Source organism: Heterodontus francisci, chromosome 11 (genome assembly GCF_036365525.1).
Source record: "Heterodontus francisci isolate sHetFra1 chromosome 11, sHetFra1.hap1, whole genome shotgun sequence".
Lineage (NCBI taxonomy): Eukaryota > Metazoa > Chordata > Chondrichthyes > Heterodontiformes > Heterodontidae > Heterodontus > Heterodontus francisci.
In genome coordinates, this window is record NC_090381.1 from 13,517,045 (window position 1) to 13,544,480 (window position 27,436).

The following is a 27,436-nucleotide window of genomic DNA, read 5'->3' on the forward strand; positions in this document are numbered from 1 at the left end:
AAACTCTCAGACAGTGCATTCCTGATCCTAAACACTCACTGAACCTGCCTCCACCACTCACTCAGGCAGTGCATTCCAGATCCTAAACACTCACTGAACCTGCCTCCACCACACTCTCAGGCAGTGCATTCCAGATCCTAAACACTCACTGAACATGCCTCCATCACACTCTCAGGCAGTGCATTCCAGATCCTAAACACTCACTGAACCAGCCTCCATCACACTCTCAGACAGTGCATTCCAGATCCTAACCGCTCACTGAACCTGCCTCCACCACACACTAGGGCAGTGCATTCCAGATCCTAAACACTCACTGAACATTCCTTCACCACACTCTCAGGCAGTGCATTCCAGATCCGAACCACTCACTGAACCTACCTCCACCACACTCTCAGACAGTGCATTCCAGATCCTAAATACTCACTGAACCTGCCTCCACCACACTCTCAGACTGTGCATTCCAGATCCTAAACACTCACTGAACCTGCCTCCACCACACACTCAGACAGTTCATTCCAGATCCTAAAGACTCACTGAACCTACCTCCACCACACTCTCAGACAGTGCATTCCAGATCCTAAACACTCACTGAACCTGCCTCCACCACACTCTCAGACTGTGCATTACAGATCCTAAACACTCACTGAACCTGCCTCCACCACACACTCAGACAGTTCATTCCAGATCCTAAACACTCACTGAACCTGCCTCCACCACACTCTCAGACAGTGCATTCCATATGCTAACCACTCACTGAACCTACCTCCACCACACTCTCAGACAGTGCATTGCAGATCCTAAACACTCACTGAACCTGCCTCCACCACACTCTCAGACAGTGCATTCCAGATCCTCACCACTCACTGAACCTGCCTCCACCACACACTCAGGCAGTGCATTCCAGATCCTAAACACTCACTGAACATGCCTCCACCACACCCTCAGGCCGTGCATTCCAGATCCTAACCACTCACTGAAACTGCCTCCACCACACTCTCAGACAGTGCATTCCAGATCCTAAACACTCACTGAATCTGCCTCCACCGCACACTCAGCCAGTGCATTCCAGATCCTAACCGCTCACTGAACATGCCTCCACTGCACTCTCAGGCAGTGCATTCCAGATCCTAACCACTCACTGAACCTGCCTCCATCACACTCTCAGACAGTGCATTCCAGATCCTAACCGCTCACTGAACCTGCCTCCACCACACTCTCAGACAGTGCATTCCAGATCCAAAAAACTGACTGAACCTGCCTCCACCACACTGTCAGACAGTGCATTCCAGATCCTAACCGATCACTGAACCGGCCTCCACCACTCTCTCTGGCAGTGCATTCCAGATCCTAACCGCTCACTAAACCTGCCTCCACCACTCTCTCAGGCAGTGCATTCCAGATCCTAACCGCTCACTGAACCTGCCTCCACCACACACTCAGGCAGTGCATTCCAGATCCTAACCGGTCACTGAACCTTCCCTCCACCACACTCTCAGACAGTGCATTCCTGATCCTAAACACTCACTGAACCTGCCTCCACCACTCACTCAGGCAGTGCATTCCAGATCCTAAACACTCACTGAACATGCCTCCACCACACTCTCAGGCAGTGCATTCCAGATCCTAAACACTCACTGAACATGCCTCCATCACACTCTCAGACAGTGCATTCCAGATCCTAACCGCTCACTGAACCTGCCTCCACCACACTCTCAGGCAGTGCATTCCAGATCCTAAACACTCACTGAACCTGCCTCCACCACACTCTCAGACAGTGCATTCCAGATCCTAAACACTCACTGAACCTGCCTCCACCACACTCTCAGACTGTGCATTCCAGATCCTAAACACTCACTGAACCTGCCTCCACCACACACTCAGACAGTTCATTCCAGATCCTAAACACTCACTGAACCTGCCTCCACCACACTCTCAGACAGTGCATTCCATATGCTAACCACTCACTGAACCTACCTCCACCACACTCTCAGACAGTGCATTCCAGATCCTAAACACTCACTGAACCTGCCTCCACCACCCTCTCAGACAGTGCATTCCAGATCCTAACCGCTCACTGAACCTGCCTCCACCACACCCTCAGGCCGTGCATTCCAGATCCTAACCACTCACTGAAACTGCCTCCACCACACTCTCAGACAGTGCATTCCAGATCCTAAACACTCACTGAATCTGCCTCCACCACACTCTAAGACAGTGCATTCCAGATGCTAAACGCTCACTGAACCTGCCTCCACCGCACACTCAGGCAGTGCATTCCAGATCCTAACCGCTCACTGAACATGCCTCCACTGCACTCTCAGGCAGTGCATTCCAGATCCTAACCACTCACTGAACCTGCCTCCATCACACTCTCAGACAGTGCATTCCAGATCCTAACCGCTCACTGAACCTGCCTCCACCACACTCTCAGACAGTGCATTCCAGATCCAAAAAACTGACTGAACCTGCCTCCACCACACTCTCAGACAGTGCATTCCAGATCCTAACCGCTCACTAAACCTGCCTCCACCACTCTCTCAGGCAGTGCATTCCAGATCCTAAACACTCACTGAACATGCCTCCATCACACTCTCAGACAGTGCATTCCAGATCCTAACCGCTCACTGAACCTGCCTCCACCACACTCTCAGACAGTGCATTCCAGATCCTAAACACTCACTGAACCTGCCTCCACCACTCACTCAGGCAGTGCATTCCAGACCCTAAACACTCACTGAACCAGCCTCCATCACACTCTCAGACAGTGCATTCCAGATCCTAACCGCTCACTGAACCTGCCTCCACCACACTCTCAGACAGTGCATTCCAGATCCTAAACACTCACTGAACCTGCCTCCACCACTCTCTCAGACAGTGAATTCCAGATCCTAACCGCTCACTGAACCTGCCTCCACCACACACTCAGTCAGTGCATTCCAGATCCTAAACACTCACTGAACATTCCTCCACCACACTCTCAGGCAGTGCATTCCAGATCCTAACCACTCACTGAACCTAGCTCCACCACACTCTCTGACAGTGCGTTCCAGATCCTAAACACTCACTGAACCTGACTCCACCACACTCTCAGACAGTGCATTCCAGATCCTAAACACTGACTGAACCTGCCTCCACCACACACTCAGACAGTTCATTCCAGATTCTAAACACTCACTGAACCTACCTCCACCACACTCTCAGACAGTGCATTCCAGATCCTAAACACTCACTGAACCTGCCTCCACCACACTCTCAGACAGTGCATTCCATATGCTAACCACTCACTGAACCTACCTCCACCACACTCTCAGACAGTGCATTCCAGATCCTAAGCGCTCACTGAACCTGCCTCCACCACACTCTCAGACAGTGCATTCCAGATCCTAAACACTCACTGAACCTGCCTCCACCACACTCTCAGACAGTGCATTCCAGATCCTAACCGCTCACTGAACCTGCCTCCACCACACACTCAGGCAGTGCATTCCAGACCCTAACCACTCACTGAAACTGCCTCCACCACACTCTCAGACAGTGCATTCCAGATCCTAAACACTCACTGAATCTGCCACCACCACACTCTAAGACAGTGCATTCCAGATCCTAAACGCTCACTGAACCTGCCTCCACCACAAACACAGGCAGTGCATTCCAAATCCTAACCGCTCACTGAACCTACCTCCACCACACTCTCGGACAGTGCTTTCCAGATCCTAACCGATCACTGATCCTACCTCCACCACACTCTCAGGCAGTGCATTCAAGATCCTAACCGCTCACTGAACCTTCCCTCCACCACACTCTCAGACAGTGCATTCCAGATCCTAAGCACTCACTGAACCTGCCTCCACCACTCACTCAGGCAATGCATTCCAGATCCTAAACACTCACTGAACATGCCTCCACCACACTCTCAGGCAGTGCATTCCAGATCCTAACCACTCACTGAACCTGCCTCCATCACACTCTCAGACAGTGCATTCCAGATCCTAAGCGCTCACTGAACCTGCCTCCACCACACTCTCAGACAGTGCATTCCAGATCCTAAAAACTCACTGAACCTGCCTCCACCCCTCTCTCAGACAGTGCATTCCAGATCCTAACCGCTCACTGAACCTGCCTCCACCACACACTCAGGCAGTGCATTCCAGATCCTAAAAACTCCCTGAACATGACTCCACCACACTCTCAGGCAGTGCATTCCAGATCCTAACCACTCACTAAACCTACCTCCACCACACTCTCAGACAGTGCATTCCAGATCCTAAATACTCACTAAACCTGCCTCCACCACACTCTCAGACAGTGCATTCCAGTTCCTAAACACTCACTGAACCTGCCTCCACCACTCACTCAGGCAGTGCATTCCAGATCCTAAACACTCACTGAACATGCCTCCACCACACTCTCAGGCAGTGCATTCCAGATCCTAACCACTCACTGAACCTGCCTCCATCACACTCTCAGACAGTGCATTCCAGATCCTAACCGCTCACTGAACCTGCCTCCACCACACTCTCAGACAGTGCATTCCAGATCCTAAAAACTCACTGAACCTGCCTCCACCACTCTCTCAGGCAGTGCATTCCAGATCCTAACCGCTAACTGAACCTACCTCCACCACACTCTCAGACAGTGCATTCCAGATCCTAAATACTCACTGAACCTGCCTCCACCACTCTCTCAGGCAGTGCATTCCAGATCCTAAACACTCACTGAACCTGCCTCCACCACACTCTCAGACAGTGCATTCCTGAACCTAAACACTCACTGAACCTGCCTCCACCACTCACTCAGGCAGTGCATTCCAGATCCTAAACACTCACTGAACATGCCTCCACCACACTCTCAGGCAGTGCATTCCAGATCCTAAACACTCACTGAACATGCCTCCATCACACTCTCAGACAGTGCATTCCAGATCCTAACCGCTCACTGAACCTGCCTCCACCACACTCTCAGACAGTGCATTCCAGATCCTAAACACTCATTGAACCTGCCTCCACCACTCACTCAGGCAGTGCATTCCAGATCCTAAACACTCACTGAACCTACCTCCACCACACTCTCAGACAGTGCATTCCAGATCCTAAACACTCACTGAACCTGCCTCCACCACACTCTCAGACAGTGCATTCCAGATCCTAACCGCTCACTGAACCTGCCTCCACCACACACTCAGGCAGTGCATTCCAGACCCTAACCACTCACTGAAACTGCCTCCACCACACTCTCAGACAGTGCATTCCAGATCCTAAACACTCACTGAATCTGCCACCACCACACTCTAAGACAGTGCATTCCAGATCCTAAACGCTCACTGAACCTGCCTCCACCACAAACACAGGCAGTGCATTCCAAATCCTAACCGCTCACTGAACCTACCTCCACCACACTCTCGGACAGTGCTTTCCAGATCCTAACCGATCACTGATCCTACCTCCACCACACTCTCAGGCAGTGCATTCAAGATCCTAACCGCTCACTGAACCTTCCCTCCACCACACTCTCAGACAGTGCATTCCAGATCCTAAGCACTCACTGAACCTGCCTCCACCACTCACTCAGGCAATGCATTCCAGATCCTAAACACTCACTGAACATGCCTCCACCACACTCTCAGGCAGTGCATTCCAGATCCTAACCACTCACTGAACCTGCCTCCATCACACTCTCAGACAGTGCATTCCAGATCCTAAGCGCTCACTGAACCTGCCTCCACCACACTCTCAGACAGTGCATTCCAGATCCTAAAAACTCACTGAACCTGCCTCCACCCCTCTCTCAGACAGTGCATTCCAGATCCTAACCGCTCACTGAACCTGCCTCCACCACACACTCAGGCAGTGCATTCCAGATCCTAAAAACTCCCTGAACATGACTCCACCACACTCTCAGGCAGTGCATTCCAGATCCTAACCACTCACTAAACCTACCTCCACCACACTCTCAGACAGTGCATTCCAGATCCTAAATACTCACTAAACCTGCCTCCACCACACTCTCAGACAGTGCATTCCAGTTCCTAAACACTCACTGAACCTGCCTCCACCACTCACTCAGGCAGTGCATTCCAGATCCTAAACACTCACTGAACATGCCTCCACCACACTCTCAGGCAGTGCATTCCAGATCCTAACCACTCACTGAACCTGCCTCCATCACACTCTCAGACAGTGCATTCCAGATCCTAACCGCTCACTGAACCTGCCTCCACCACACTCTCAGACAGTGCATTCCAGATCCTAAAAACTCACTGAACCTGCCTCCACCACTCTCTCAGGCAGTGCATTCCAGATCCTAACCGCTAACTGAACCTACCTCCACCACACTCTCAGACAGTGCATTCCAGATCCTAAATACTCACTGAACCTGCCTCCACCACTCTCTCAGGCAGTGCATTCCAGATCCTAAACACTCACTGAACCTGCCTCCACCACACTCTCAGACAGTGCATTCCTGAACCTAAACACTCACTGAACCTGCCTCCACCACTCACTCAGGCAGTGCATTCCAGATCCTAAACACTCACTGAACATGCCTCCACCACACTCTCAGGCAGTGCATTCCAGATCCTAAACACTCACTGAACATGCCTCCATCACACTCTCAGACAGTGCATTCCAGATCCTAACCGCTCACTGAACCTGCCTCCACCACACTCTCAGACAGTGCATTCCAGATCCTAAACACTCATTGAACCTGCCTCCACCACTCACTCAGGCAGTGCATTCCAGATCCTAAACACTCACTGAACCAGCCTCCATCACACTCTCAGACAGTGCATTCCAGATCCTAACCGCTCACTGAACCTGCCTCCACCACACTCTCAGACAGTGCATTCCAGATCCAAAAAACTCACTGAACCTGCCTCCACCACTCTCTCAGACAGTGAATTCCAGATCCTAACCGCTCACTGAACCTGCCTCCACCACACACTCAGGCAGTGCATTCCAGATCCTAAACACTCACTGAACATTCCTCCACCACACTCTCAGGCAGTGCATTCCAGATCCTAACCACTCACTGAACCTACCTCCACCACACTCTCAGACAGTGCATTCCAGATCCTAAATACTCACTGAACCTGCCTCCACCACACTCTCAGACTGTGCATTCCAGATCCTAAACACTCACTGAACCTGCCTCCACCACACACTCAGACAGTTCATTCCAGATCCTAAACACTCACTGAACCTACCTTCACCACACTCTCAGACAGTGCATTCCAGATCCTAAACACTCACTGAACCTGCCTCCACCACACTCTCAGACAGTGCATTCCATATGCTAACCACTCACTGAACCTACCTCCACCACACTCTCAGACAGTGCATTCCAGATCCTAAGCGCTCACTGAACCTGCCTCCACCACACTCTCAGACAGTGCATTCCAGATCCTAAACACTCACTGAACCTGCCTCCACCCCTCTCTCAGACAGTGCATTCCAGATCCTAACCGCTCACTGAACCTGCCTCCACCACACACTCAGGCAGTGCATTCCAGATCCTAAACACTCACTGAACATTCCTCCACCACACTCTCAGGCAGTGCATTCCAGATCCTAACCACTCACTGAACCTACCTCCACCACACTCTCAGACAGTGCATTCCAGATCCTAAATACTCACTGAACCTGCCTCCACCACACTCTCAGACTGTGCATTCCAGATCCTAAACACTCACTGAACCTGCCTCCACCACACACTCAGACAGTTCATTCCAGATCCTAAACACTCACTGAACCTACCTCCACCACACTCTCAGACAGTGCATTCCAGATCCTAAACACTCACTGAACCTGCCTCCACCACTCTCTCAGACAGTGAATTCCAGATCCTAACCGCTCACTGAACCTGCCTCCACCACACACTCAGGCAGTGCATTCCAGATCCTAAACACTCACTGAACATTCCTCCACCACACTCTCAGGCAGTGCATTCCAGATCCTAACCACTCACTGAACCTACCTCCACCACACTCTCAGACAGTGCATTCCAGATCCTAAATACTCACTGAACCTGCCTCCACCACACTCTCAGACTGTGCATTCCAGATCCTAAACACTCACTGAACCTGCCTCCACGACACACTCAGACAGTTCATTCCAGATCCTAAACACTCACTGAACCTACCTCCACCACACTCTCAGACAGTGCATTCCATATGCTAACCACTCACTGAACCTACCTCCACCACACTCTCAGGCAGTGCATTCCAGATCCTAACCGCTCACTGAACCTTCCCTCCACCACACTCTCAGACAGTTCATTCCAGATCCTAAGCACTCACTGAACCTGCCTCCACCACTCACTCAGGCAATGCATTCCAGATCCTAAACACTCACTGAACATGCCTCCACCACACTCTCAGGCAGTGCATTCCAGATCCTAACCACTCACTGAACCTGCCTCCATCACACTCTCAGACAGTGCATTCCAGATCATAAGCGCTCACTGAACCTGCCTCCACCACACTCTCAGACAGTGCATTCCAGATCCTAAAAACTCACTGAACCTGCCTCCACCCCTCTCTCAGACAGTGCATTCCAGATCCTAACCGCTCACTGAACCTGCCTCCACCACACACTCAGGCAGTGCATTCCAGATCCTAAACACTCCCTGAACATGCCTCCACCACACTCTCAGGCAGTGCATTCCAGATCCTAACCACTCACTGAACCTACCTCCACCACACTCTCAGACAGTGCATTCCAGATCCTAAATACTCACTGAACCTGCCTCCACCACACTCTCAGACAGTGCATTCCAGATCCTAAACACTCACTGAACCTGCCTCCACCACTCACTCAGGCAGTGCATTCCAGATCCTAAACACTCACTGAACATGCCTCCACCACACTCTCAGGCAGTGCATTCCAGATCCTAACCACTCACTGAACCTGCCTCCATCACACTCTCAGACAGTGCATTCCAGATCCTAACCGCTCACTGAACCTGCCTCCACCACACTCTCAGACAGTGCATTCCAGATCCTAAAAACTGACGGAACCTGCCTCCACCACTCTCTCAGGCAGTGCTTTCCAGATCCTAACCGCTAACTGAACCTGCCTCCACCACACTCTCAGACAGTGCATTCCAGATCCTAAAAACTCACTGAACCTGCCTCCACCACTCTCTCAGGCAGTGCTTTCCAGATCCTAACCGCTCACTGAACCTGCCTCCACCACACTCTCAGACAGTGCATTCCAGATCCTAAATACTCACTGAACCTGCCTCCACCACTCTCTCAGGCAGTGCATTCCAGATCCTAAACGCTCACTGAACCTGCCTCCACCGCACACTCAGGCAGTGCATTCCAGATCCTAACCGCTCACTGAACATGCCTCCACTGCACTCTCAGGCACTGCATTCCAGATCCTAACCGATCACTGAACCGGCCTCCACCACTCTCTCTGGCAGTGCATTCCAGATCCTAACCGCTCACTGAACCTGCCTGCACCACTCCCTCAGGCAGTGCATTCCAGATCCTAACCGCTCACTGAACCTGCCTCCACCACACACTCAGGCATTGCATTCCAGACCCTAAACACTCACTGAACATGCCTCCACCACACTCTCAGACAGTGCATTCCAGATCCTAAACACTCACTGAACATGCCTCCATCACACTCTCAGACAGTGCATTCCAGATCCTAACCGCTCACTGAATCTGCCTCCACCACACTCTCAGACAGTGCATTCCAGATCCTAAACACTCACTGAACCTGCCTCCACCACACTCTCAGGCAGTGCATTCCAGATCCTAACCGCTCACTGAACCTGCCTCCACCACACACTAAGGCAGTGCATTCCAGATCCTAAACACTCACTGAACATTCCTTCACCACACTCTCAGGCAGTGCATTCCAGATCCTAACCACTCACTGAACCTACCTCCACCACACTCTCAGACAGTGCATTCCAGATCCTAAATACTCACTGAACCTGCCTCCACCACACTCTCAGACTGTGCATTCCAGATCCTAAACACTCACTGAACCTGCCTCCACCACACACTCAGACAGTTCATTCCAGATCCCAAAGACTCACTGAACCTACCTCCACCACACTCTCAGACAGTGAATTCCAGATCCTAAACACTCACTGAACCTGCCTCCACCACACTCTCAGACTGTGCATTCCAGATCCTAAACACTCACTGAACCTGCCTCCACCACACACTCAGACAGTTCATTCCAGATCCTAAACACTCACTGAACCTGCCTCCACCACACTCTCAGACAGTGCATTCCATATGCTAACCACTCACTGACACTACCTCCACCACACTCTCAGTCAGTGCATTCCAGATCCTAACCGCTCACTGAACCTACCTCCACCACACTCTCAGACAGTGCATTCCTGATCCTAAACACTCACTGAACCTGCCTCCACCACAATCTCGGGCAGTTCATTCTAGATCCTAAACACTCACAGAATCTGCCTCCACCACACTCTAAGACAGTGCATTCCAGATCCTAAACACTCACTGAACATGCCTCCACCACACCCTCAGGCCGTGCATTCCAGATCCTAACCACTCACTGAACCTGCCTCCACCACACTCTCAGACAGTGCATTCCAGATCCTAAACACTCACAGAATCTGCCTCCACCACACTCTAAGACAGTGCATTCCAGATCCTAAACGCTCACTGAACCTGCCTCCACCGCACACTCAGGCAGTGCATTCCAGATCCTAACCGCTCACTGAACATGCCTCCACTGCACTCTCAGGCAGTGCATTCCAGATCCTAACCACTCACTGAACCTGCCTCCATCACACTCTCAGACAGTGCATTCCAGATCCTAACCGCTCACTGAACCTGCCTCCACCACACTCTCAGACAGTGCATTCCAGATCCTAACCGATCACTGAACCTGCCTCCACCACTCTCTCAGGCAGTGCATTCCAGATCCTAACCACTCACTGAATCTACCTCCACCACACTCTCAGGCAGTGCATTCCAGATCCTAAATACTCACTGAACCTGCCTCCACCACACTCTCAGACTGTGCATTCCAGATCCTAAACACTCACTGAACCTGCCTCCACCACACACTCAGACAGTTCATTCCAGATCCTAAACACTCACTGAACCTACCTCCACCACACTCTCAGACAGTGCATTCCAGATCCTAAACACTCACTGAAACTGCCTCCACCACACTCTCAGACAGTGCATTCCATATCCTAACCACTCACTGAACCTACCTCCACCACACTCTCAGACAGTGCATTCCAGATCCTAAGCGCTCACTGAACCTGCCTCCACCACACTCTCAGACAGTGCATTCCAGATCCTAAAAACTCACTGAACCTGCCTCCACCACAGTCTAAGACAGTGCATTCCAGATTCTAAACGCTCACTGAACCTGCCTCAACCACACACTCAGGCAGTGCATTCCAGATCCTAACCGCTCACTGAACCTAGTTCCACCACACTCTCTGACAGTGCATTCCAGATTCTAAACGCTCACTGAACCTGCCTCCACCACTCACTCAGGCAATGCATTCCAGATCCTAAACACTCACTGAACCTGCCTCCACCACACTCTCAGACAGTGCATTCCAGATCCTAACCGCTCACTGAACCTTTCTCCACCACACACTCAGGCAGTGCATTCCAGATCCTAAACACTCACTGAACATGCCTCCACCACACCCTCAGGCCGTGCATTCCAGATCCTAACCACTCACTGAACCTGCCTCCACCACACTCTCAGACAGTGCATTCCAGATCCTAAACACTCACAGAATCTGCCTCCACCAAACTCTAAGACAGTGCATTCCAGATCCTAAACGCTCACTGAACCTGCCTCCACCGCACACTCAGGCAGTGCATTCCAGATCCTAACCGCTCACTGAACATGCCTCCACTGCACTCTCAGGCAGTGCATTCCAGATCCTAACCACTCACTGAACCTGCCTCCATCACACTCTCAGACAGTGCATTCCAGATCCTAACCGCTCACTGAACCTGCCTCCACCACACTCTCAGACAGTGCATTCCAGATCCTAACCGATCACTGAACCGGCCTCCGCCACTCTCTCTGGCAGTGCATTCCAGATCCTAACCGCTCACTGAACCTGCCTCCACCACACTCTCAGACAGTGCATTCCAGATCCTAAACACTCACTGAACATTCCTCCACCACACTCTCAGGCAGTGCATTCCAGATCCTAACCACTCACTGAATCTACCTCCACCACACTCTCAGACAGTGCATTCCAGATCCTAAATACTCACTGAACCTGCCTCCACCACACTCTCAGACTGTGCATTCCAGATCCTAAACACTCACTGAACCTGCCTCCACCACACACTCAGACAGTTCATTCCAGATCCTAAACACTCACTGAACCTACCTCCACCACACTCTCAGACAGTGCATTCCAGATCCTAAACACTCACTGAACCTGCCTCCACCACACTCTCAGACAGTGCATTCCATATGCTAACCACTCACTGAACCTACCTCCACCACACTCTCAGACAGTGCATTCCAGATCCTAAGCGCTCACTGAACCTGCCTCCACCACACACTCAGGCAGTGCATTCCAGATCCTAAACACTCACTGAACATGCCTCCACCACACCCTCAGGCCGTGCATTCCAGATCCTAACCACTCACTGAACCTGCCTCCACCACACTCTCAGACAGTGCATTCCAGATCCTAAACACTCACAGAATCTGCCTCCACCACACTCTAAGACAGTGCATTCCAGATCCTAAACGCTCACTGAACCTGCCTCCACCGCACACTCAGGCAGTGCATTCCAGATCCTAACCGCTCACTGAACATGCCTCCACTGCACTCTCAGGCAGTGCATTCCAGATCCTAACCACTCACTGAACCTGCCTCCATCACACTCTCAGACAGTGCATTCCAGATCCTAACCGCTCACTGAACCTGCCTCCACCACACTCTCAGACAGTGCATTCCAGATCCTAACCGATCACTGAACCGGCCTCCGCCACTCTCTCTGGCAGTGCATTCCAGATCCTAACCGCTCACTGAACCTGCCTCCACCACTCTCTCAGGCAGTGCATTCCAGATCCTAACCGCTCACTGAACCTGCCTCCACCACACACTCAGGCAGTGCATTCCAGATCCTAACCGGTCACTGAACCTTCCCTCCACCACACTCTCAGACAGTGCATTCCTGATCCTAAACACTCACTGAACATGCCTCCATCACACTCTCAGACAGTGCATTCCAGATCCGAACCGCTCACTGAACCTGCCTCCACCACACTCTCAGACAGTGCATTCCAGATCCGAAACACTCACTGAACCTGCCTCCACCACTCACTCAGGCAGTGCATTCCAGATCCTAAACACTCACTGAACCAGCCTCCATCACACTCTCAGACAGTACATTCCAGATCCTAACCGCTCACTGAACCTGCCTCCACCACACTCTCAGACAGTGCATTCCAGATCCAAAAAACTCACTGAACCTGCCTCCACCATTCTCTCAGACAGTGAATTCCAGATCCTAACCGCTCACTGAAACTGCCTCCAGCACACACTCAGGCAGTGCATTCCAGATCCTAAACACTCACTGAACATTCCTCCACCACACTCTCAGGCAGTGCATTCCAGATCCTAACCACTCACTGAATCTACCTCCACCACACTCTCAGACAGTGCATTCCAGATCCTAAATACTCACTGAACCTGCCTCCACCACACTCTCAGACTGTGCATTCCAGATCCTAAACACTCACTGAACCTGCCTCCACCACACACTCAGACAGTTCATTCCAGATCCAAAACACTCACTGAACCTACCTCCACCACACTCTCAGACAGTGCATTCCAGATCCTAAACACTCACTGAAACTGCCTCCACCGCACTCTCAGACAGTGCATTCCATATGCTAACCACTCACTGAACCTACCTCCACCACAATCTCAGACAGTGCATTCCAGATCCTAAGCGCTCACTGAACCTGCCTCCACCACACTCTCAGACAGTGCATTCCAGATCCTAAACACTCACTGAATCTGCCTCCACCACAGTCTAAGACAGTGCATTCCAGATCCTAAGCGCTCACTGAACCTGCCTCAACCACACACTCAGGCAGTGCATTCCAGATCCTAACCGCTCACTGAACCTAGTTCCACCACACTCTCTGACAGTGCTTTCCAGATCCTAACCGATCACTGATCCTACCTCCACCACACTCTCAGGCAGTGCATTCCAGATCCTAACCGCTCACTGAACCTTCCCTCCACCACACTCTCAGACAGTGCATTCCAGATCCTAAGCACTCACTGAACCTGTCTCCACCACACTCTCAGACAGTGCATTCCATATGCTAACCACTCACTGACACTACCTCCACCACACTCTCAGTCAGTGCATTCCAGATCCTAAGCACTCACTGAACCTGCCTCCACCACTCACTCAGGCAATGCATTCCAGATCCTAACCGCTCACTGAACCTGCCTCCACCACACACTCAGGCAGTGCATTCCAGATCCTAAACACTCACTGAACCTGCCTCCACCACACCCTCAGGCCGTGCATTCCAGATCCTAACCACTCACTGAACCTGCCTCCACCACACTCTCAGACAGTGCATTCCAGATCCTAAACACTCACAGAATCTGCCTCCACCACACTCTAAGACAGTGCATTCCAGATCCTAAACGCTCACTGAACCTGCCTCCACCGCACACTCAGGCAGTGCATTCCAGATCCTAACCGCTCACTGAACATGCCTCCACCACACTCTCAGACAGTGCATTCCAGATCCTAACCGATCACTGAACCGGCCTCCGCCACTCTCTCTGGCAGTGCATTCCAGATCCTAACCGCTCACTGAACCTGCCTCCACCACTCTCTCAGGCAGTGCATTCCAGATCCTAAACACTCACAGAATCTGCCTCCACCACACCCTCAGGCCGTGCATTCCAGATCCTAACCACTCACTGAACCTGCCTCCACCACACTCTCAGACAGTGCATTCCAGATCCTAAACACTCACTGAACCTGCCTCCACCACACTCTCAGACAGTGCATTCCAGATCCTAAACACTCACTGAACCTGCCTCCACCACACTCTCAGACAGTGCATTCCAGATCCTAAACACTCACAGAATCTGCCTCCACCACACCCTCAGGCCGTGCATTCCAGATCCTAACCACTCACTGAACCTGCCTCCACCACACTCTCAGACAGTGCATTCCAGATCCTAAACACTCACAGAATCTGCCTCCACCACACTCTCAGGCAGTGCTTTCCAGATCCTAACCGCTCACTGAACCTGCCTCCACCACACTCTCAGACAGTGCATTCCAGATCCTAACCGATCACTGAACCGGCCTCCGCCACTCTCTCTGGCAGTGCATTCCAGATCCTAACTGCTCACTGAACCTGCCTCCACCACTCTCTCTGGCAGTGCATTCCAGATCCTAACCGCTCACTGAACCTGCCTCCACCACACACTCAGGCAGTGCATTCCAGATCCTAACCGGTCACTGAACCTACCCTCCACCACACTCTCAGACAGTGCATTCCTGATCCTAAACACTCACTGAACCTGCCTCCACCACTCACTCAGGCAGTGCATTCCAGATCCTAAACACTCACTGAACATGCCTCCACCACACTCTCAGGCAGTGCATTCCAGATACTAAACACTCACTGAACATGCCTCCATCACACTCTCAGACAGTGCATTCCAGATCCGAACCGCTCACTGAACCTGCCTCCACCACACTCTCAGACAGTGCATTCCAGATCCGAAACACTCACTGAACCTGCCTCCACCACTCACTCAGGCAGTGCATTCCAGATCCTAAACACTCACAGAACCAGCCTCCATCACACTCTCAGACAGTACATTCCAGATCCTAACCGCTCACTGAACCTGCCTCCACCACACTCTCAGACATTGCATTCCAGATCCAAAAAACTCACTGAACCTGCCTCCACCATTCTCTCAGACAGTGAATTCCAGATCCTAACCGCTCACTGAACCTGCCTCCAGCACACACTCAGGCAGTGCATTCCAGATCCTAAACACTCACTGAACATTCCAGCACCACACTCTCAGGCAGTGCATTCCAGATCCTAACCACTCACTGAATCTACCTCCACCACACTCTCAGACAGTGCATTCCAGATCCTAAATACTCACTGAACCTGCCTCCACCACACTCTCAGACTGTGCATTCCAGATCCTAAACACTCACTGAACCTGCCTCCACCACACACTCAGACAGTTCATTCCAGATCCTAAACACTCACTGAACCTACCTCCACCACACTCTCAGACAGTGCATTCCAGATCCTAAACACTCACTGAACCTGCCTCCACCACACTCTCAGACAGTGCATTCCATATGCTAACCACTCACTGAACCTACCTCCACCACACTCTCAGACAGTGCATTCCAGATCCTAAGCGCTCACTGAACCTGCCTCCACCACACTCTCAGACAGTGCATTCCAGATCCTAAACACTCACTGAATCTGCCTCCACCACACTCTAAGACAGTGCATTCCAGATTATAAACGCTCACTGAACCTGCCTCAACCACACACTCAGGCAGTGCATTCCAGATCCTAACCGCTCACTGAACCTAGTTCCACCACACTCTCTGACAGTGCTTTCCAGATCCTAACCGATCACTGATCCTACCTCCACCACACTCTCAGGCAGTGCATTCCAGATCCTAACCGCTCACTGAACCTTCCCTCCACCACACTCTCAGACAGTGCATTCCAGATCCTAAGCACTCACTGAACCTGCCTCCACCACTCACTCAGGCAATGCATTCCAGATCCTAAACACTCACTGAACATGCCTCCACCACACTCTCAGGCAGTGCATTCCAGATCGTAACCACTCACTGAACCTGCCTCCATCACACTCTCAGACAGTGCATTCCAGATCCTAAGCACTCACTGAACCTGCCTCCACCACACTCTCAGACAGTGCATTCCAGATCCTAAAAACTCACTGAACCTGCCTCCACCCCTCTCTCAGACAGTGCATTCCAGATCCTAACCGCTCACTGAACCTGCCTCCACCACACACTCAGGCAGTGCATTCCAGATCCTAAACACTCCCTGAACCTGCCTCCACTACACTCTCAGACAGTGCATTCCAGATCCTAAATACTCACTGAACCTGCCTCCACCACACTCTCAGACAGTGCATTCCAGATCCTAAACACTCACTGAACCTGCCTCCACCAGTCACTCAGGCAGTGCATTCCAGATCCTAAACACTCACTGAGCATGCCTCCACCACACTCTCAGGCAGTGCATTCCAGATCCTAACCACTCACTGAACCTGCCTCCATCACACTCTCAGACAGTGCATTCCAGATCCTAACCGCTCACTGAACCTGCCTCCACCACACTCTCAGACAGTGCATTCCAGATCCTAAATACTCACTGAACCTGCCTCCACCTGACTCTCAGACTGTGCATTCCAGATCCTAAACACTCACTGAACCTACCTCCACCACACTCTCAGACAGTGCATTCCAGATCCTAAACACTCACTGAACCTGCCTCCACCACACTCTCAGACAGTGCATTCCATATGCTAACCACTCACTGAACCTTCCTCCACCACACTCTCAGACAGTGCATTCCAGATCCAAAGCGCTCACTGAACCTGCCTCCACCACACTCTCTGACAGTGCTTTACAGATCCGAACCGATCACTGATCCTACCTCCACCACACTCTCAGGCACTGCATTCCAGATCCTAACCGCGCACTGAACATGCCTCCACTGCACTCTCAGGCAGTGCATTCCAGATCCTAAACGCTCACTGAACCTGCCTCAACCGCACACTCAGGCAGTGCATTCCAGATCCTAACCGATCACTGATCCTACCTCCACCACACTCTCAGGCACTGCATTCCAGATCCTAACCGCTCACTGAACCTTCCCTCCACCACACTCTCAGACAGTGCATTCCAGATCCTAAGCACTCACTGAACCTGCCTCCACCACTCACACAGGCAATGCATTCCAGATCCTAAACACTCACTGAACATGCCTCCACCACACTCTCAGACAGTGCATTCCAGATCCTAAGCGCTCACTGAACCTGCCTCCACCACACTCTCAGACAGTGCATTCCAGATCCTAAACACTCACTGAACCTGCCTCCACCACACTCTCAGACAGTGCATTCCAGATCCTAACCGCTCACTGAACCTGCCTCCACCACACACTCAGGCAGTGCAATCCAGATCCTAAACACTCACTGAACATGCCTCCACCACACTCTCAGGCAGTGCATTCCAGATCCTAACCACTCACTGAACCTACCTCCACCACACTCTCAGACAGTGCATTCCAGATCCTAAACACTCACTGAATCTGCCTCCACCACACTCTCAGACAGTGCATTCCAGATCCTAAACGCTCACTGAACCTGCCTCCACCGCGCACTCAGGCAGTGCATTCCAGAACCTAACCGCTCACTGAACCCACCTCCACCACACTCTCTGACAGTGCTTTACAGATCCGAACCGATGACTGATCCTACCTCCACCACACTCTCAGGCACTGCATTCCAGATCCTAACCGCTCACTGAACATGCCTCCACTGCACTCTCAGGCAGTGCATTCCAGATCCTAACCACTCACTGAACCTGCCTCCATCACACTCTCAGACAGTGCATTCCAGATCGTAACCGCTCACTGAACCTGCCTCCACCACACTCTCAGACAATGCATTCCAGATCCAAAAAACTCACTGAACCTGCCTCCACCACACTCTCAGACAGTGCATTCCAGATCCTAACCGATCACTGAACAGGCCTCCACCACTCTCTCTGGCAGTGCATTCCAGATCCTAACCGCTCACTGAACCTGCCTCCACCACACACTCAGGCAGTGCATTCCAGATCCTAACCGGTCACTGAACCTTCCCTCCACCACACTCTCAGACAGTGCATTCCTGATCCTAAACACTCACTGAACATGCCTCCACCACACTCTCAGGCAGTGCATTCCAGATCCTAAACACTCACTGAACATGCCTCCATCACACTCTCTGACAGTGCATTCCAGATCCTAACCGCTCACTGAACCTGCCTCCACCACACCCTCAGACAGTGCATTCCAGATCCTAAACACTCACTGAACCAGCCTCCATCACACTCTCAGACAGTGCATTCCAGATCCTAACCGCTCACTGAACCTGCCTCCACCACACTCTCAGACAGTGAATTCCAGATCCTAACCGCTCACTGAACCTGCCTCCACCACACACTCAGGCAGTGCATTCCAGATCCTAAACACTCACTGAACATTCCTCCACCACACTCTCAGGCAGTGCATTCCAGATCCTAACCACTCACTGAACCTACCTCCACCACACTCTGAGACAGTGCATTCCAGATCCTAAATACTCACTGAACCTGCCTCCACCACACTCTCAGACTGTGCATTCCAGATCCTAAACACTCACTGAACCTGCCTCCACCACACACTCAGACAGTTCATTCCAGATCCTAAAAACTCACTGAACCTACCTCCACCACACTCTCAGACAGTGCATTCCAGATCCTAAACACTCACTGAACCTGCCTCCACCACACTCTCAGACAGTGCATTCCATATGCTAACCACTCACTGAACCTACCTCCACCACACTCTCAGACAGTGCATTCCAGATCCTAAGCGCTCACTGAACCTGCCTCCACCACACTCTCAGACAGTGCATTCCAGATCCTAAACACTCACTGACCCTGCCTCCACCACACTCTCAGACAGTGCATTCCAGATCCTAACCGCTCACTGAACCTGCCTCCACCACACACTCAGGCAGTGCATTCCAGATCCTAAACACTCACTGAACATGCCTCCACCACACACACAGGCAGTGCATTCCAGATCCTAAACACTCACTGAATCTGCCTCCACCACACTCTCAGACAGTGCATTCCAGATCCTAAACGCTCACTGAACCTGCCTCCACCACACACACAGGCAGTGCATTCCAAATCCTAACCGCTCACTGAACCTACCTCCACCACACTCTCAGGCAGTGCATTCCAGATCCTAACCGCTCACTGAACCTTCCCTCCACCACACTCTCAGACAGTGCATTCCAGATCCTAAGCACTCACTGAACCTGCCTCCACCACTCACTCAGGCAATGCATTCCAGATCCTAAACACTCACTGAACATGCCTCCACCACACTCTCAGGCAGTGCATTCCAGATCCTAACCACTCACTGAACCTACCTCCATCACACTCTCAGACAGTGCATTCCAGATCCTAAGCGCTCACTGAACCTGCCTCCACCACACTCTCAGACAGTGCATTCCAGATCCTAAAAACTCCCTGAACCTGCCTCCACCCCTCTCTCAGACAGTGCATTCCAGATCCTAACCGCTCACTGAACCTGCCTCCACCACACACTCAGGCAGTGCATTCCAGATCCTAAACACTCCCTGAACATGCCTCCACCACACTCTCAGGCAGTGCATTCCAGATCCTCACCACTCACTGAACCTACCTCCACCACACTCTCAGACATTGCATTCCAGATCCTAAATACTCACTGAACCTGCCTCCACCACACTCTCAGACAGTGCATTCCAGATCCTAATCACTCACTGAACCTGCCTCCACCACTCACTCAGGCAGTGCATTCCAGATCCTAAACACTCACTGAACATGCCTCCACCACACTCTCAGGCAGTGCATTCCAGATCCTAACCACTCACTGAACCTACCTCCACCACACTCTCAGACTGTGCATTCCAGATCCTAAATACTCACTGAACCTGCCTCCACCACTCTCTCAGACTGTGCATTCCATATCCTAAACACTCACTGAACCTGCCTCCACCACACACTCAGACAGTTCATTCCAGATCCTAAACACTCACTGAACCTACCTCCACCACACTCTCAGACAGTGCATTCCAGATCCTAAACACTCACTGAACATACCTCCACCACACTCTCAGACAGTGCATTCCATATGCTAACCACTCACTGAACCTACCTCCACCACACTCTCAGACAGTGCATTCCAGATCCTAAACACTCACTGAACCTGCCTCCACCACACTCTCAGACAGTGCATTCCAGATCCTAAACACTCACTGAACCTGCCTCCACCACACTCTCAGACAGTGCATTCCAGATCCTAACCGCTCACTGAACCTGCCTCCACCACACACTCAGGCAGTGCATTCCAGATCCTAACCGCTCACTGAACCTTCCCTCCACCACATTCTCAGACAGTGCATTCCAGATCCTAAGCACTCACTGAACCTGCCTCCACCACTCACTCAGGCAATGCATTCCAGATCCTAAACACTCACTGAACATGCCTCCACCACACTCTCAGGCAGTGCATTCCAGATCCTAACCACTCACTGAACCTGCCTCCATCACACTCTCAGACAGTGCAGTCCAGATCCTAAGCGCTCACTGAACCTGCCTCCACCACACTCTCAGACAGTGCATTCCAGATCCTAAAAACTCACTGAACCTGCCTCCACCCTTCTCTCAGACAGTGCATTCCAGATCCTAACCGCTCACTGAACCTGCCTCCACCACACACTCAGGCAGTGCATTCCAGATCCTAAATACTCACTGAACCTGCCTCCACCACACTCTCAGACAGTGCATTCCAGATCCTAAACACTCACTGAACCTGCCTCCACCAGTCAATCAGGCAGTGCATTCCAGATCCTAACCGCTAATTGAACCTACCTCCACCACACTCTCAGACAGTGCATTCCAGATCCTAAATACTCACTGAACCTGCCTCCACCAGACTCTCAGACTGTGCATTCCAGATCCTAAACACTCACTGAACCTGCCTCCACCACACTCTCATACAGTGCATTCCATATGCTAACCACTCACTGAACCTACCTCCACCACACTCTCAGACAGTGCATTCCAGATCCTAAACACTCACTGAACCTGCCTCCACCACACTCTCAGGCAGTGCATTCCAGATCCTAAATACTCACTGAACCTGCCTCCACCACACTCTCAGACAGTGCATTCCAGATCCTAAACACTCACTGAACCTGCCTCCACCAGTCAATCAGGCAGTGCATTCCAGATCCTAAACACTCACTGAACATGCCTCCATCACACTCTCAGACAGTGCATTCCAGATCCTAACCGCTCACTGAACCTGCCTCCACCAGTCAATCAGGCAGTGCATTCCAGATCCTAAACACTCACTGAACATGCCTCCATCACACTCTCAGACAGTGCATTCCAGATCCTAAAAACTCACTGAACCTGCCTCCACCACTCTCTCAGACAGTGCATTCCAGATCCTAACCGCTAACTGAACCTACCTCCACCACACTCTCAGACATTGCATTCCAGATCCTAAATACTCACTGAACCTGCCTCCACCAGACTCTCAGACTGTGCATTCCAGATCCTAAACACTCACTGAACCTACCTCCACCACACTCTCAGACAGTGCATTCCAGATCCTAAATGCTCACTGAACCTGCCTCCACCACACTCTCAGACAGTGCATTCCAGATCCTAAACACTCACTGAACCTGCCTCCACCACACTCTCAGGCAGTGCATTCCAGTTCCTAATCACTGACTGAACCTACCTCCACCACACTCTCAGACAGTGCATTCCAGATCCTAAACACTCACTGAACCTGCCTCCACCACACTCTCAGACAGTGCATTCCAGATCCTAAACACTCACTGAACCAGCCTCCACCACACTCTCAGACAGTGCATTCCAGATCCTAAACACTCACTGAACCTGCCTCCACCACACTCTCAGACAGTGCATTCCAGATCCTAAACACTCACTGAACCTGCCTCCACCACACACTCAGGCAGTGCATTCCAGATCCTAAACACTCACTGAACCTGCCTCCATCACAGTCTCAGACAGTGCATTCCAGATCCTAACCGTTCACTGAACCTGCCTCCACCACACTCTCAGACAGTGCATTCCAGATCCTAAACACTCACTGAACCTGCCTCCACGACACTCTCAGACAGTGCATTCCAGATCCTAAACACTCTCTGAACCTACCTCCACCAAACTCTCAGGCAGTGCATTCCAGATCCTAACCACTCACAGAACCTACCTCCACCACACTCTCAGGCATTGCATTCCAGATCCTAACCACTCACTGAACCTGCCTCCATCACACTCTCAGACAGTGTATTCCAGATACTAACCGCTCACTGAACCTGCCTCCACCACACTCTCAGACAGTGCATTCCAGATCCTAAAAACTCACTGAACCTGCCTCCACCCCTCTCTCAGACAGTGCATTCCAGATCCTAACAGCTCACTGGAGCTGCCTCCACCACACACTCAGGCAGTGCTTTCCAGATCATAAACACTCACTGAACCTGCCTCCACCACACTCTCAGGCAGTGCATTCGAGATCCTAACCACTCACTGAACCGACCTCCACCACTCTCTCAGACAGTGCATTCCAGATCCAAAATACTCACTGAACCTGCCTCCACCACACTCTCAGACAGTGCATTCCAGATCCTAAACACACACTGAACCTACCTCCACCACACTCTCAGACAGTGCATTCCAGATCCTAAACACTCACTGAACCTGCCTCCACCACACTCTCAGACAGTGCATTCCATATGCTAACCACTCACTGAACCTACCTCCACCACCCTCTCAGACAGTGCATTCCAGATCCTAAACGCTCACTGAACCTGCTTCCACCTCACTCTCAGACAGTGCATTCCAGATCCTAAACACTCACTGAACCGACCTCCACCACAATCTCAGACAGTGCATTCCAGATCCTAAACACTCACTGAACCTGCCTCCACCACACTCTCAGAAAGTGCATTCCAGATCCTAAACACTCACTGAATCTGCCTCCACCACACTCTCAGACAGTGCATTCCAGATCCTAAACACTCACTGAAGCTGCCTCCACCACACACTCAGGCAGTGCATTCCAGATCCTAAACACTCTCTGAACCTACCTCCACCAAACTCTCAGGGAGTGCATTCCAGATCCTAACCAATCACTGAACCTACCTCCACCACACTCTCAGACAATGCATTCCAGATCCTAAACACTCACTGAACCTGCCTCCACCACACTCTCAGACAGTGCATTCCAGATCCTAAACACTCACTGAACCTGCCTCCACCACACTCTCAGGCAGTGCATTCCAGATGCTAAACACTCACTGAACATGCCTCCACCACATTCTCAGGCAGTGCATTCCAGATCCTAACCACTCACTGAACCTACCTCCACCACACTCTCAAACAGTGCATTCCAGATCCTAAACACTCACTGAACCTGCCTCCACCACACTCTCAGACATTGCATTCCATATGCTAACCACTCACTGAACCTACCTCCACCACAGTCTCAGAAAGTGCATTCCAGATTCTAAACACTCACTGAACCTGCCTCCACCACACTCTCAGACAGTGCATTCCAGATCCTAAACACTCACTGAACCTGCCTCCACCACACTCTCAGACAGTGCATTCCAGATCCTAACCGCTCACTTGACCTGCCTCCACCACACACTCAGGCAGTGCATTCCAGATCCTAAACACTCACTGAACATGCCTCCACCACACTCTCAGGCAGTGCATTCCAGATCCTAAACACTCACTGAACATGCCTCCACCACACTCTCAGACAGTGCATTCCAGATCCCAAACACTCACTGAACCTGCCTCCACCACACTCTCAGACAGTGCATTCCAGATCCTGAACACTCACTGAATCTGCCTCCAACACACTCTCAGACAGTGCATTCCAGATCCTAAACAATCACTGAACCTGCCTCCACCACACACTCAGGCAGTGCATTCCAGATCCTAAACACTCACTGAACATGCCTCCACCACACTCTCAGACAGTGCATTCCATATGCTAACCACTCACTGAACCTACCTCCACCACCCTCTCAGACAGTGCATTCCAGATCCTAAACGCTCACTGAACCTGCCTCCACCACACTCTCAGACAGTGCATTCCAGATCCTAAACACTCACTGAACCTGCCTCCATCACACTCTCAGACAGTGCATTCCAGATCCTAACCGCTCACTGAACCTGGCTCCACCACACACTCAGGCAGTGCATTCCAGATCCTGAACACTCACTGAACCTGCCTCCACCAAACTCTCAGACAGTGCATTCCAGATCCTAAACACTCACTGAACCTGCCTCCACCACACTCTCAGACAGTGCATTCCAGATCCTAAAAACTCACTGAACCTGCCTCCACCACACACTCAGGCAGTGCATTCCAGATCCTAAACACTCACTGAACCTGCCTCCATCACAGTCTCAGACAGTGCATTCCAGATCCTAACCGTTCACTGAACCTGCCTCCACCACACTCTCAGACAGTGCATTCCAGATCCTAAACACTCACTGAACCTGCCTCCACGACACTCTCAGACAGTGCATTCCAGATCCTAAACACTCTCTGAACCTACCTCCACCAAACTCTCAGGCAGTGCATTCCAGATCCTAAACACTCACAGAACCTACCTCCACCACACTCTCAGGCATTGCATTCCAGATCCTAACCACTCACTGAACATGCCTCCATCACACTCTCAGACAGTGTATTCCAGATACTAACCGCTCACTGAACCTGCCTCCACCACACTCTCAGACAGTGCATTCCAGATCCTAAAAACTCACTGAACCTGCCTCCACCCCTCTCTCAGACAGTGCATTCCAGATCCTAACCGCTCACTGGACCTGCCTCCACCACACACTCAGGCAGTGCTTTCCAGATCATAAACACTCACTGAACCTGCCTCCACCACACTCTCAGGCAGTGCATTCCAGATCCTAAACACTCACTGAACCGACCTCCACCACAATCTCAGACAGTGCATTCCAGATCCTAAACACTCACTGAACCGACCTCCACCACACTCTCAGACAGTGCATTCCAGATCCAAAATACTCACTGAACCTGCCTCCACCACACTCTCAGACAGTGCATTCCAGATCCTAAACACTCACTGAACCTACCTCCACTACACTCTCAGACAGTGCATTCCAGATCCTAAACACTCACTGAACCTGCCTCCACCACACTCTCAGACAGTGCATTCCATATGCTAACCACTCACTGAACCTACCTCCACCACCCTCTCAGACAGTGCATTCCAGATCCTAAACGCTCACTGAACCTGCTTCCACCTCACTCTCAGACAGTGCATTCCAGATCCTAAACACTCACTGAACCGACCTCCACCACAATCTCAGACAGTGCATTCCAGATCCTAAACACTCACTGAACCTGCCTCCACCACACTCTCAGACAGTGCATTCCAGATCCTAAACACTCACTGAATCTGCCTCCACCACACTCTCAGACAGTGCATTCCAGATCCTAAACACTCACTGAAGCTGCCTCCACCACACACTCAGGCAGTGCATTCCAGATCCTAAACACTCTCTGAACCTACCTCCACCAAACTCTCAGGGAGTGCATTCCAGATCCTAACCAATCACTGAACCTGCCTCCACCACACTCTCAGACAATGCATTCCAGATCCTAAACACTCACTGAACCTGCCTCCACCACACTCTCAGACAGTGCATTCCAGATCCTAAACACTCACTGAACCTGCCTCCACCACACTCTCAGGCAGTGCATTCCAGATGCTAAACACTCACTGAACATGCCTCCACCACATTCTCAGGCAGTGCATTCCAGATCCTAACCACTCACTGAACCTACCTCCACCACACTCTCAAACAGTGCATTCCAGATCCTAAACACTCACTGAACCTGCCTCCACCACACTCTCAGACATTGCATTCCATATGCTATCCACTCACTGAACCTACCTCCACCACAGTCTCAGAAAGTGCATTCCAGATCCTAAACACTCACTGAACCTGCCTCCACCACACTCTCAGACAGTGCATTCCAGATCCTAAACACTCACTGAACCTGCCTCCACCACACTCTCAGACAGTGCATTCCAGATCCTAACCGCTCACTTGACCTGCCTCCACCACACACTCAGGCAGTGCATTCCAGATCCTAAACACTCACTGAACATGCCTCCACCACACTCTCAGGCAGTGCATTCCAGATCCTAAACACTCACTGAACATGCCTCCACCACACTCTCAGACAGTGCATTCCAGATCCCAAACACTCACTGAACCTGCCTCCACCACACTCTCAGACAGTGCATTCCAGATCCTGAACACTCACTGAATCTGCCTCCAACACACTCTCAGACAGTGCATTCCAGATCCTAAACAATCACTGAACCTGCCTCCACCACACACTCAGGCAGTGCATTCCAGATCCTAAACACTCACTGAACATGCCTCCACCACACTCTCAGGCAGTGCATTCCAGATCCTAACCACTCACTGATTTGCCTACATCACACTCTCAGACAGTGCATTCCAGATCCTAACCGC